Here is a 14,150-nt window from a genome sequence, read left to right on the forward strand (position 1 = left end):
TTCAATAAACGCTTTTTTTGTTTTAGCGACCAAAATATTTAGTCGCTAAAAGCGTGACACTCCTTTTTGGCTATCAATTTTTTTGTCACTAAAATCATGGTGCTCCTTTTTAGCTACTAATTACTACTAAATTTTTAGTCGCCAAAAACTTTTTTTTTTTTGGCTACTAACTAGTCGCCAACAAGTTCCTTTTTTATTTTTTGGCTACTAAATGTTTTGTCGCCAAAAGCTCTATTTATTAATTTTTTTTAAAATGCATAAATTGAATATTTTTCATTAATTTTTAAATTATATGCATTATCCATTATCAATGCAACCTATAACTTGTACATATACAGAATAATATATCTATCAATTATTATCTAAATCCATTATCAATAAGGCCCATTTCATTATCAACTATCCAAAAACTTTAACTTGTAACATCATATTCCAAATATCATATAAATCCACACCAACCAAGTATAATCCATCTAAATTAAATATTACATACAAAAACACTGAATTTTCAAAATAGAGGGTTGTAGAAAAATAAATGTCTCCCATATACAGAACATATGTTCTTCGTACACAAAAATAAATATCCACAATAGCCCACGCAAAAACAATCTGTAAAAAATAAAACAAAAAAAGAACCATTAGCACTTATTCAATAAAATTAACATTTCAAATTATAACAATTATAAAAAGAAAACTGAATTAGAATACCTTTAATGGGTTAACATGGTGCACCCAAAGAGGAGATAACATGATAAGTTTTCACTAGGCAGCAAAATTAGGTTTGGTAAAGCACAGCAGAGAAATAGTTTAAGAAAGTATTCAGCAGACTCCAAAAAATGAAATAAAATAATCAGGAAATGAATTAATTTGTAATTCTCTAAGACTGGAAGAAGTGAGTCTTCTTATTAAGCCTCTGCACAAGAAAATCAATAGTTTAACAACTCAACAAATAAAACTTACATACAGAAGAACATTATAATTAAGAAGTGTGTGAGATCCATGCATGAAGAAGCCAATAGTAGAAAACCTTTGCTTCTAAGACAACACCAACTATACATCAAACAGCAAGGCCTATCTATTAAAAAATTCCATAAAATTGAAAACAAAAAATATTGCCAAGGCCATATGATTATTAACAAAACCTTAGACATCAATCATCATCACACCACTCACAGTTGTAGTATATATAACATTAGCAATAGAGAATTTCTCACCAAAAATGATTTACACCCAAGTCGCTTGAGACTTTAAAAGGATAAGACAAAGCAAAGCTTCACAAGTTGTCTAACTAAAAAAAGCCTTCATAACTTATGCACAAGGCTGAAGAAAACCTCCATTTTCACAATACCTTTTTTTAGTCCAGGTGAAACATCATGAAAGATAAAATAAAATATAAAAGAATAATATATTTGAGTAATATAAAGCTCAAGTAGTGAACAAAGTACCTCAACATGTAATCAAGACTTCCTCCAGCTCTGTTTTTGTGCCTTTTGAATCCTGTTAATTCATTATTGCCAGATTTAACATATAAGGGCATCAACCAATTTTCTTAATGTGAATGTAATTAATTTCCCCTTAAAGTAATTTGTAACATGAGCAATTTTCACATCCCAACACAATCTATTTCTGTTCAATAAGTATCCTAGACCTTTTCCCCATTGGCCAAAAGTTTACAAAAACTGATTTGTTTACTTTGTGTTTTTCTTAACAATCACCAAGGCTGGCAACAATCTAATTATGCTGGTAATAATAATATGACAAAATAAGAAATAATTAGGTTCCAATTCAGAAGACTAGGAACCACTATTATTAAGCAATAAAGGTAATAGCTAAATTAGTTAACTTCAAGAAACAAAAGCAGTGGTAATCTGAATAGTGATATCTCAAATACTAACATAAGGTCATATCTCTATAACCACTAGACATGATGAAACTTGTTGTTTTGATCCATATTGTCAATTAATATTGCAATTTCTATCAAAAAATTATAAAACTAATAATAGTCCTACCTTAAGCTTGCATCACTAGTTGCTAATGAATCCGATCCGACAAATAGACCACAAATATTCTTCTGCAAAATCACTAAAAATCTCATTGTATGTTAATAATCATTCATGATGTGTTCCATTTATTATTTTCTTTACATCAACTTTTGCTATCATTGTATTAAACTAATATAAAAAATATAAATCCCAATACTGAATAAAATTTCATCTATTAACATAACTATGCCACCAAGGACCACACATTTTACAAAAATCATGTAAATCAATTCCATATCCAAATCTGGCTTCATTAACCACTAATGGATCACACGTATAAACTTTGTGCTCAAAGAGTATTTCTCCGGAAAACAAATTTTTAAACACACACAATTCTTGAAACAAATCATGATGAATACATCTATATGTAACCAAAAACGTACCTGTAACTTGCACAAGTTGGCGAGAATTTTGTTGGAAAGTCTAAGAGACATTTTATCAAACAGTTTGGAGGCAAGAAAAAAAAAAAAGAAAAAAAAAAAAGAGTATTCAACAGAAAGGATTCCATACCCTATATTCAACTTTTGTCCCATCTTTATTCTGAAAGGAAAAGAAAAATGACTAAGCACATCAACAAACAAGTAATGAACAAGCATTACTCAATAGCCAGTTAGAAAAGTGTCACATTGGTCAATCAAGAAACAAACACAGCAAGTAACTAAAAGAATTATAACTCAAGGTGAATGGAAATTCCAATGTAAATCAATAGCTATGAAATTACAAAACCCCAACTTGAACCCAACAAGAATCCTATACTCACAGGCATTAAGCTCATATCTACAAAAAGGTTAATCAACACTGCTTCAGTCCTCCAAAAGCCAAATCTTTGAAGCATAAATATGTGTCTTTCACATTGTATATTTGTAATACTTCATTCAGTAGCAGAATTTGCAAATACAAAGGGTTTAGTTGCAGCTTATTCTCAATTATCTCTAATCCACACTAAAGTTTCAATCAGGAAAACAGGTAGATACAACAAATCTTTCTCAAATCTTATGATGAAGGCATTTGCAAAGGGATGAATCTATTTCATAAAGAATTTAGAATGAAGCGAAAATTCTTGCATTAACAGTTATGATCCTCCTACTGTATTGGTATCTTTTCCCTCATTGTAAATAATATTTATTATCAGCAATCAAGAGAGTTTGTCATGAGAAGATAACCTGTTATGTTTAAACTTATTGATGTTTCCTTCTGGTCACCCAACAACCGCATTGCTTTAGAAATGTCCATGGGGTGATTTAATGCTTTAGTGCTATGCTTTTGTAAACTGTAAAAATTTATGTATTATTGATTGATTTATATTGATATCAATTACAATGATTCATGATTCCTATATATAGAAGAGGGTGAGTGTGTAGTAGGTAAGGAGTAGGTGAAGTGGAGGTGGTAGTGGTGTAGTGGGTTAGGTTTAGTGGAGTAGGTGAGGTGGTAGTGGTGTAGTGGGTTAGGTTTAGTGGAGTAGGTTTAAGTGGGTGAAGTAGGTGGAGAGTAGGTGGATTTTAACAGCCCCCCGCAAACTCAAGGGGGATAGGAACTAACCAACTTGAGTTTGGAGAGAGTAACAAAACAAGAAAATACATAAAAATAAAAGAGGATAAGAGACACTGTATGGTCGTGTCAGACCATTGGTGAAGACACTGGATGGTGGTGTCATAACGTTGTAGAGGACACTGTATGGGGGTGTCATAACCATGTAGAGGACACTGTATGGTGGTGTCATAACGGTGTAGAGGACACTGGATGGCGGTGTCAGACCGATGTAGAAGACAGTTTATGGGGTCATGTCGGACCGTTGTAGCAGACAATGTTGTGACAGTTGTGGTGACAGTTTACGGAGTCTTGCTGGACCCTTGTAGAAACTAACCGGAATCAATGTCGGGACAGTTTACAGAGTCTTGTCGGACCCATAAAGGAGCTAACCGGAATCAATGTCGGGACAGTTTACAGAGTCTTGTCGGACCCTTATAAAGTCGCACCCTCAAAAGGTGTGCCCAATCTTTCAAAAGGCGTGCCATCAAAAGGCGTGCCCAATCCATAAAAAGGCGTGCCATCAAAAGTTGCGCCCTCAAAAGGCGCGCCCACTTCATCAAAAGTCGTGCCCGACAGAAAGCGTCGAGCCATCAAAAGGTGAGCCGGAGACGCGGCGAGGCACGTGAGCGACAGAGTGGCGTGTCGGCCGCGTCGTCAGTGTCGATATAAACCAATGCGGAGGCTGTGCTTGAGGCAGAAGCGAAGAAAAAAAACCTGGGAAAAAACTTCTGAAAAACTCTTCATTTCTGAGAGAGATATTAGTTTTTCTGAGAGATTGCCTCTAAGAGCTGCAAATCTTGAAACACTCCCCTTCCGAACATTATCAGTCTGAAATTGCTATTTCGCTGAAACACTCAGCAACCCAAAAAACATGGCCTCTTCTTCCCGTTCAGCTACCCAGAATATGGCCTCCTCTTCCCGTGGTCTGCTCACGCTCTTTCCAGAATTGAACGAGTCCACAAGAGAAATAACTGGTGCGGTGGCCAGTGAACCGCAACCAAACACCTCTAATTTTGCTCCGTTGAACTTTCCGATGCGGTCGGTGGAGCAAAAAATGGCGGTGCAAACTGATATTGAGGCCAATCAGTATACTCTGAAGTCATGTGTGGAAACCATGACTGCGGTCACAAACCTGTCGCACCGGCTGCAGAGCAGGACAAATGAGGTGCAACAGTTAAACTCCCAGCTGGCTCTGCTCCAACGCATGTATAAGGATGCGCGAGCAGAGATAAGTGTGCTAAAGACAGAAAACAAGGAGCTGAAGCGGAAGGCCACCGTGATGTTCCGATTTGGAGGTCCACCGTATGCTGTAGTGGAGGAGCAGGGAGGAGGCAACTTGCTTGGTGGTCTAGGAAGCACGGAGGCAACACCGGCAAGGACCACCCAGGACGGAGGCAAGAAGAAAAGACCGGCGGCTGAGTAGAGAAGAAAAATCCCACTGTGGGTGTGGTAGTTTTGTTTTTGTTTGTGTGGGTTTTTTTTTTTTTTTTTTTTTGATGTAAAAGTGTGATCGGGGTTGATCCCCTGATATGAATAAAATGACAAGGTTGTGGAATGTTGTTGGTGTTATTTTGTGGTGTTGTTTTGTTTAATAAGAAAAATAAAATAAAAGAAAATAATGGATAAAGAAAATAGAGAAAAATATTTGTGGATGGGTGATAAGAAAAACAGCAGTGTGATTTTTTTTTTTTTTTTTTGGTGGAATATAAAATAAATAATAATAAGATAATGGAAAACGGGTGATGCTTACTAACAAGGGATAGGGAAAATATATTATAATAAAATATATATATATATATATATATATTAAAATAAAAGAAAAGGGTGAAAGAACGTGGATGAAATAAATTAAGAGAAAGGAGAGATATGATTAAAGTGGGTTTGAAAGTGGGAAAAGATGAGAGAGAGGGAGATAGAGTGGGTGCATGATGATGATTTTGGGTCCATGGAGAGAGAGAGAGAGGGATGTCCAAGAAGCTTGTGCTTTTGATAGTTACACATTACCCAAGCTGTATGTGAAGATGCATGTTACTGTCTTACACTTCTGCAGGCTTGGTATTCTTTGTGGGGCACTTGCAACACGTGACATTGAAAATTGTATTCGAAAATGATGACATCTCCAACATGAAACGTCTTGGAAGCAGCCCAGGCCTTGTAATCAATATTCCCAATGATGGTTCAACCAGCGGAGTCCCCAACCTTGTACACTGCTGCCATTGGAACCTTCAAGCCAGCAAACATGGCTACCAACAACAGAGCCACAGCTCTACACCCCACACCCAAATCCATGGCTAAGAGAGAGAGAGCAAATCGGGAAAAAAAACAGCAGTGACGAGCAGAAAAGCAGCGCCAGAAACGCCAACGACGACGACGAGTAAGAGTACAACCACGGATATGTGAGAGGCGAGGTGAACGGCGATAGAGGCTAGACGATGATGCGGGTGCCGCCGCCGACATAGCGGAGGAGGGGTGTAAGAAAATGTTGAAGAAGTCAAGGTATGTGTAGAAAATAAGCGGAATAGGTTGAGGTCCGGCGGGCGGCCAAGGCGAGGTTGCCGCCCGCCGGTGAAGCGAGAAATACTAAGGTCTTAACCTTGCTCTGATACCATGTAAAAATTTATGTATTATTGATTGATTTATATTGATATCAATTACAATGATTCATGATTCCTATATATAGAAGAGGGTGAGTGTGTAGTAGGTAAGGAGTAGGTGAAGTGGAGGTGGTAGTGGTGTAGTGGGTTAGGTTTAGTGGAGTAGGTGAGGTGGTAGTGGTGTAGTGGGTTAGGTTTAGTGGAGTAGGTTTAAGTGGGTGAAGTAGGTGGAGAGTAGGTGGATTTTAAACATTTTGATGACTCCTTCTCATATGCGGCATGGTTTGTGAAAGCCAATATTGCCATAAAAAACGTCATAGTAGCATGAACATAGGCTTGCGCGGCAACTTAAGGTTCTTGTTATTGCTACTAATTATTACTCAAAAAGCTTAAGCTATTAGGGATTAGGGCTGGTATAAATTCAAGTATTGTTTTCATCCACATGCCATCTCATGTGTGGTCAGACTTCCTTTCCTGTGGACTGTGTTTCATGGACTCATCTATTTCACCCCCGTGTCCACCGAATATCACAAGGGTAGAAGTGTGGGATGTGTTTGACACCCATATCCAATTTAGACACTTAGATCCTCTAAATTTTTATGATGTTTGAAAAAGAGGAAACTCTCATTTACTAGTAAATAAACATTTCTAATCTCTGACATGGATGGGAGATAAAAAAATTTATATTTTCCTAAATTCTATTTAAGTACATTTCTACACAATTTATAATATCTTATCTAAGAATATTACAAAAAATGCAATATATAAGTGTGTTGTTCATGACATGTCTCCATACCCATATCCAACTTTTAAATACATCTCCCAATATCTTAAGTTTATGAAGGTCAGACGATGGGCACTAACCTATACCCGATACTCGTACCTAGGTACATGTAATATAGCTGGTGGGCAAAACCTGTGCTTGCATTATAATTATTAGTAAAGTACCAGGGACAAGGCTTAGAGGAGTTAACTTAAGCATGCCACCGGTCATATCATGCGTTTACATTCTAATAAGTGCTGTTTTGCTAGGACTTAAGCGGGACATAGTTCTCTAGTTATTTAATTCTCACTTTCACAAAACTCAAACCAAAAGAGAGCTCCATAGTTAGGTTTTTTCCTTTCGCTAAATGTTTAGAATATATTGAATTGTATGCTCAAGTAATCTTTATTGATATTTCGATTAAGCACCCAAAAAATGTTAAAAAATTTATGCACTTCCTTTTATAGAGTGGGTGAGTAGATATTTTATGTTCTCATCTCAATTGTATCGTTCTGTAGGTTGCAAAACAACTTTTCCCAAATCTTTCTCCCAAACAGCTTTTCATTAATTTTTAAACCTAACTCAATTTCTTCATCCTCTTTCTAATTTACCTATATGACATGCAAATAAAATCTAATTTGTTTCCAATTACATGAAATTTAGCCTAATCATTTCTTGATTTTAATTATTAGATGATTAATCTACAAGAATCAAGCATGCAATCCTTACCTAGAGGTCTTTATTGATAATCTCTTGAGTAAAAGGGATCTACATCACCTCTTGAGCTCCCAGCACAAACACACGCCCGTGCACTCCGTGGGTGATGGAGATGCTTCAAAAGTCCATAACTTTTCAATCTTGAACCAGAACAGGGCACACATTCACAAATATTCACTAGTATGTATGTAGAATTTTTAAAAAAAAAAACTGAAGAAGTTAATGCTATTAGATTCAATGTTTGATTAAGAAACACAAATAGAAGTCCAAAACATTGAAATTAGAATGTAGACTAAATCAGAATCCAAAACCTAAAATCTGTAGACCATAATATAACATATCTCTAAAAATCCAAAACCTAAATTCACCATTTCTTTTCAATGAAGAGCTTGACAAGTGTAGATTTCCAAAAATCCAATACATACATAGACAAATTGAAAGAGAGAGAGAGAGGTTACTGACTGAATAAGATCTCGGAGCTGTTGAGCGCGAGAGCGACGGTTAATGCCCTTATGGAGGACATTGTGGTGCAAATGAAGTCCGTTGGCCTCGATCTAATCCTTCACCCATCTTACATCCTCTGTCGTTGGTGAGATCATCTCTCATCCAGACACGGCAGCTCCGGCGGTGGTTAAGGCCGCGGGAGAGGGGCAAGAACAAGAACGAGGAGGAGGAGAAGGAGAAAAAGAAAGAGGAGACAAGAGGACAAAGAAGAAGGTCGCGGCCGCAGCAGTAGCAGCAGCTGAGAGCTCCAGAACAGGCACCGAAGAGGGAGACAGACGCGGAAGAGAGAGAGAGAGAGAGAGGCGCTGGTTTGTTTGGTTTGGAAACCAAATATATATATATATATATTTATTACACCATTAGCGACTAAATATTTTTAGTCGCCAATTAGTTTATTTTTTTAACCCTCCAGAATTTAAAAGGTCTCCCTCCAAATATTTTAGTTTTTTAGCAATTAAATTTTTTTTTTGGTCCCTGAAATTATGTTTTTGGCAACCAAACTTTTGGTCGCCAAAAATAAAAACTATTTTTTTATTTTCCATTCGACGACTAAATGATTTTAGTAGTCAAAACTCACTATACGACGATTAATATATTTTTTTGTTGTTGAAAATATGTTTTGGTCGCCAACGATAACAAATAATTTTTTTATTTTTCATTTGGCGATTAGATGGTTTTAGTAGCCAAAACTCAATATATGATGACAAAAATATTTTTTTGTCGCTGAAAATATGTTTTTGATAAAAAAAAAATTATTTTACATTCGGCGACTAAAATAAATTTTTTGTTGCCAATTCTAATATTTTTAGCGACCAAATTTTTTTGTAGTCGCCAATAATTGATATACTCCGACTTAAAAAAATTAGTAGCTAAATATTGTACTTTTGCTGATTACAAAAATTTTTAGTCGCCAATTCCACAACTTTTGACGACTAAATAATTTTTAGTCGCCAATTTTAATTGCCAAAAGTACATTTTGTTATAGTGCACTTAAGACTCAACTCCATGTCACATTAATAAAAAAAGCATTTACGAATTAATTTTTAGAGATCTCTAATGTTTTTCTTACATTATTATAGTAGTATATCAAAATAAGATAAATTTGTTTGTCTCCCTATTAGTGAGTTTAAAAGTGGAGGGAATATATGAGACTCACCTGATTGTTAGTCTAGTGTTTAATTAGGGAATATAAATAAATAGATTAAAGATGGGGAACATGTGAGCTATACCCAATAATTCAATTCAGTGTAATCATAGATAGCGTAGTATTAGAAAAATTAGGCCTGTCCGAATTTTTTTCCCTCCATCCCACGATTAAAAATAATTATATATTTTTATTTTATTATAATCAAATATAATATTTCACTTATTTTATCTAATCATATATTATTTATATATTATCAAAAGTATTATTGTTTCTCTCTTGCTTAGGTGGCAAAATCTAAAAGTTTATTTTTTTCTAAAAAAATCTATATCAGTATGTTTTTTTCATTTACATATAAAATTCTACACAAATTCAATTTCAATTATAATAACTAATTTTATATGGACTCTATTTGAGAAATATATATTTTCCATATATATAATTATAATTTAATTATTGTAAAATTTTGAAAAAAATTATCTCGATATCCCACATCGAAAAAATAAGAAAAAAGTGAAATTTTGAAAAATTCTACACAAATTCAATTTCAATTATAATAACTAATTTTATATGGACTCTATTTGAGAAATATATATTTTCCATATATATAATTATAATTTAATTATTGTGAAATTTTGAAAAAAATTATCTCGATATCCCACATCGAAAAAATAAGAAAAAAGTGAATTGTTTCACTTATATAAAATGAACGTTATACTCCTATTTAATATTGTAGTGTTATGCATGTTTCAGTTCAATATAGTTTAAATTTTAAATAAAAATAACATTTAAAAGTTTTAATTAATTAATTTTTGTATAAGTTAATTGGTCTTTTGACCTAACCGATTAGGCTAAACCGTTTTAGGTTTAACTGATTCGCTGGTTTAACCGTAATCTTAGCAATTTTATCAAAATACATTGGTTAGATTTATTTGTTTCGAAATAAATTAAAGATTGACCTAATTAAAGATTAAATGGCTGATATAATTTGATTCAAAATAAACTTTTAGTCCGAACAATTGTTAATTTTTATTTTATATAATTCTACATAAGGATAAGAATGAAAAAGTGAGTTGTTTCACTTATATAAAGAAACATATAGTTCTATTTAATATTGTAGTGTTGTGCATATTTCAGTTGAACACAGTTTAAATTTTAAAATAAAATAAAATTTAAAAGTTTTAATTAATTAATTTTTGTGTAAGTTGGTTGATCTTTTGACCGATTTTAATGATTTTATCAAAATAAATATAATGTTTTATTTCTGAAAGGTATGTTTAAATTCTATGACAAACTTCAACATAGAAAAAAAAATAAAACTAAAAAAATTATAAATATACTTTTTTTAAAAATTTATTCTATTTTTTTCATCTTTACCAATTAAATTATGACAACTATTTCTTATTGTGGACTTAAAATATACAATTAAAGACATAACAACTGCGATATCTATTCTAATAAAATGGTTAAAATTTAATTGATTCTAAATTATTTTTATATATTTTTTAAATAAATTTTATGTTATTATTTAATTTTAAAATTATTTTTAATTATTTATTTAGCTCATGCATTTCACGGGTTCATATCATATTAAATATATATTATTAAAAGTAGCATTTTTCTTTTGTTTAGGTGGCAAAATCTAAAAGCTTACTTCTTCTTCTTTTCCCAAAAAATCCACATCAATATGCATTTTTCATTTACATATAAAGTTCTACATAAATTCAATTTCAATTGTAATAACCAATTTTATATGGATTCTATTTGAAAAATACTTATTTTCCATATATATAATCATAATTTCATTATTATGATATTTGAAAAAAATTATCTCAATATCTCCCATCGGAAAAGAATAAAAAAGTGAGTTGCTTATGTGACACATTCTAAAGATTTCAATTTTTTTCTAAAAAATCCATATCGGCATGCCTTTTCGATTTATATATAAAATTTTACACAAACTCAATTTCAATTATAATAACCAAATTTGTATGGACTATTTTTCTTTTATGTTTTTTTATTTTTTGCCTATCTCATTGATGCCTTAATATTAATTTATATTTAATTTATATATATATATATAAGTAGTGTTTAACCTCAAAATTTTTCTCTCTCCTATGTGGCATATCTCTCTTTTGTTTGTTTGTTTATTTTTTTTTGTTTCTAAGTGCCACGTAACATAACCTCATACTTAATTATTTCTAAAATCAAATAATTAACAGATTTCTACTTAATCCAAACTATCCATAAATAAAATTTAAAATAATTATATGTACTAAAAAATATTTTACGAATTAATTTTCTTCTACTTCTTCACTTTTGTTCAAGTATTCAATTTTTATATTAAAATTAAAAATATTTTTAATTTTTTTTGTCTATCTTATTTATATGTTATTATTAATTTATATTGAGTTTCCTATTTAACATGAAGTTTTTTGTTAGGAAAAATTTATAATTAATTTAAACTTTATATACATATATATAATATGCATAAACAATTTTAAAATAGATATTAAAGAAAAATTAATACTCAACGTAATTAATTTATCTATTTTTCCCTTAATCTAACCACAACACACTTATATTTAATTTTTTAAAATAATTTTTCTTATAACTTCCATTCCTATTTTTTTTATTATTATTTCCAACTGAATAAAATAAATAAATAAATAGAATCGTTTTTAATTGTATGTTACTATTTTTTTCTTTTCAATTTAACTATTATTATTAATGTCAAATTGAGTATTTATTTTACCATGTCATAAATTAATATCATATATAATCATTATATATTTATTTCAGTTATACTTTTATAGCACAATAGGGTTAAAATTATTAAAATACACATAAATAATTGAAATAAAATTATTTTATATATTTGTTTAGATAAAAATTTTATAGAACGATAAAGATAAGATTATCAAAATAAATAATTATAATTATTCTTTAATTTTAAATGACTTTTTTTTTCCAATTTAATCATTATTTTTAATATTAAAATGAATATTTATTTTATTATATTGAAATTAAGTACAAAAGTATCACATATATATATATATATATATACACATTTAAACTACACTTTCATAGTTTAACAGAACGAAAATTACACTGTTTATTTCATAATAGATTTTTTTAAATAATTATATATATACATAAATATATATTATTCTTTCGTAATACATACATTGCAACATATTTTTAAAACTAATTTATATATAGACATATAAAAATAATTTAATTTAATTTTATAAAATATTATTTAACAAGAAAAAAATTAACCCGTGTATTGCACGGGCCAACTACTAGTATATTATTAAAAATAGTGGTTTTCTCAAACTTGGGCGGCACAATATAATGGCTTACTTTTTTCTAAAAAAGCCACATCAGTATATATTTTCGGTTCTACACAAATCCAAACGTGATTTAAATTATACTAACTTTACCTATTTTATATGGACTCTATTTGACAATTTTTTTTTTCATATATTTTTCACCGTAAATTGAGATAATCCACAAACCTAATACCAATTTTGCGTTTCACGTTTTTCTTCTTAATTCTTTCAAGGGTATTAAGATTTTTTTTTTAATGTTAAATTGCCTTTTTTTTTATTTTTCTTCTTATTTTTCTATGTATTATTCTATACCCAATACCAATTCTATATTAAAATATATTATGAATTTGTCGTTTAAGTTTTATAGTAATTCCATATATGAAATTATTTTCATTTCTTACATTATTTTATATATTCACAACTCACAGGAGGAAAAACATACACAATGATGATACTCTCGAGAAACTTTTAAAGTTTAGATTTACTGCTTGAGTTACCTTTTCAATTGTTATAAGTGCTTTTATATTTTGACTTGATATTACAACGGTTAATTACTTCACACTCTGAGATTTATCTGTGGTTTGGATATTTTCATTATTTTCTTTTTCGGGTTTAGATATTGTTATATGATTCTTTCTTAGTTAGTTGTTATTGAATTTCTTTTATATAGTTGATATTTTAATTTAATTAAGAGAATTTATTTTACAATTTTATAATTTAATATATATATATATATATCATATAAAATCATTATATGATAATCCAATTACAACATATTTATATTTAATTTTTTTAATAAATTTTATATAATTTCTATTTCTACATATTTTTATTTTTCAAATGAATATAAGGGAAAATTAAATAGTTAGAATTACTTTTAATTTTATATTACTAATTTTTCTTTCTAATTTAACTATTATTTTTAATATCAAAATGAGTATTTATTTTACTATTTTATAATTTAATATGTATCATACAAAATTATTATATGATAATTACACTTTTATAATGCGATATAACTAAAATTATCAAAATATAGGAATAATTTAACTAAAATTAATTTATATAATTATTCAAGCAACAATTTTATAGAAAAATAGTGCTAATATTATCAAAATAAATAATTAAAATCATACTTTAATTTTAATTTTAAATTAAAATTATTCATTTATAATACACATTATATCATCAAATATTTTTTGAAAAAAAATAGCACGTGCATTATATGGGTCAATTGCTAGTATTATTAAAAGTATTGTTTTTTTCATGTTTAGGTGGCACATTATAAGTGCTTTTTTTTTTTTTAAGAGAGTCACGCCAGTATATTTTTTTTAATTACATATAGAGTTCTACACAAACCTAAACCTAATTTAAATTTTATTAGTTTTACCTATTTTATATGGACCGTATTTGACAAATATTTTTTTTTCATATATTTTTCATTGTAAATTGAGATCATCCACAAATCCAATACTAATTTTGCATTACATTTTTTTTTTCTTAATTCTTTCCAGAGCA

General features: G+C 30.3%; 1 long non-coding RNA gene across 6 annotated transcripts; it reads right to left on the reverse strand.

The window, feature by feature from the left end:
- Positions 1-387: 387 nt before the first annotated feature.
- Positions 388-8,495, reverse strand: LOC114302711 (uncharacterized). Of its 6 annotated transcripts, none has more exons than XR_014330753.1 (6): positions 8,112-8,469; positions 7,662-7,789; positions 2,553-2,582; positions 1,446-1,497; positions 709-913; positions 388-609 (listed from the first exon to the last, which is right to left on the reverse strand). It is a non-coding gene; the product is annotated as an uncharacterized LOC114302711 (long non-coding RNA). The 6 variants fall into 6 exon arrangements; XR_014330750.1 differs by having other exon boundaries at positions 2,010-2,582; XR_014330754.1 differs by having other exon boundaries at positions 8,108-8,392.
- Positions 8,496-14,150: the final 5,655 nt, after the last annotated feature.

Source organism: Camellia sinensis, chromosome 5 (genome assembly GCF_055761805.1).
Source record: "Camellia sinensis isolate YWXY chromosome 5, ASM5576180v1, whole genome shotgun sequence".
NCBI lineage: Eukaryota > Viridiplantae > Streptophyta > Magnoliopsida > Ericales > Theaceae > Camellia > Camellia sinensis.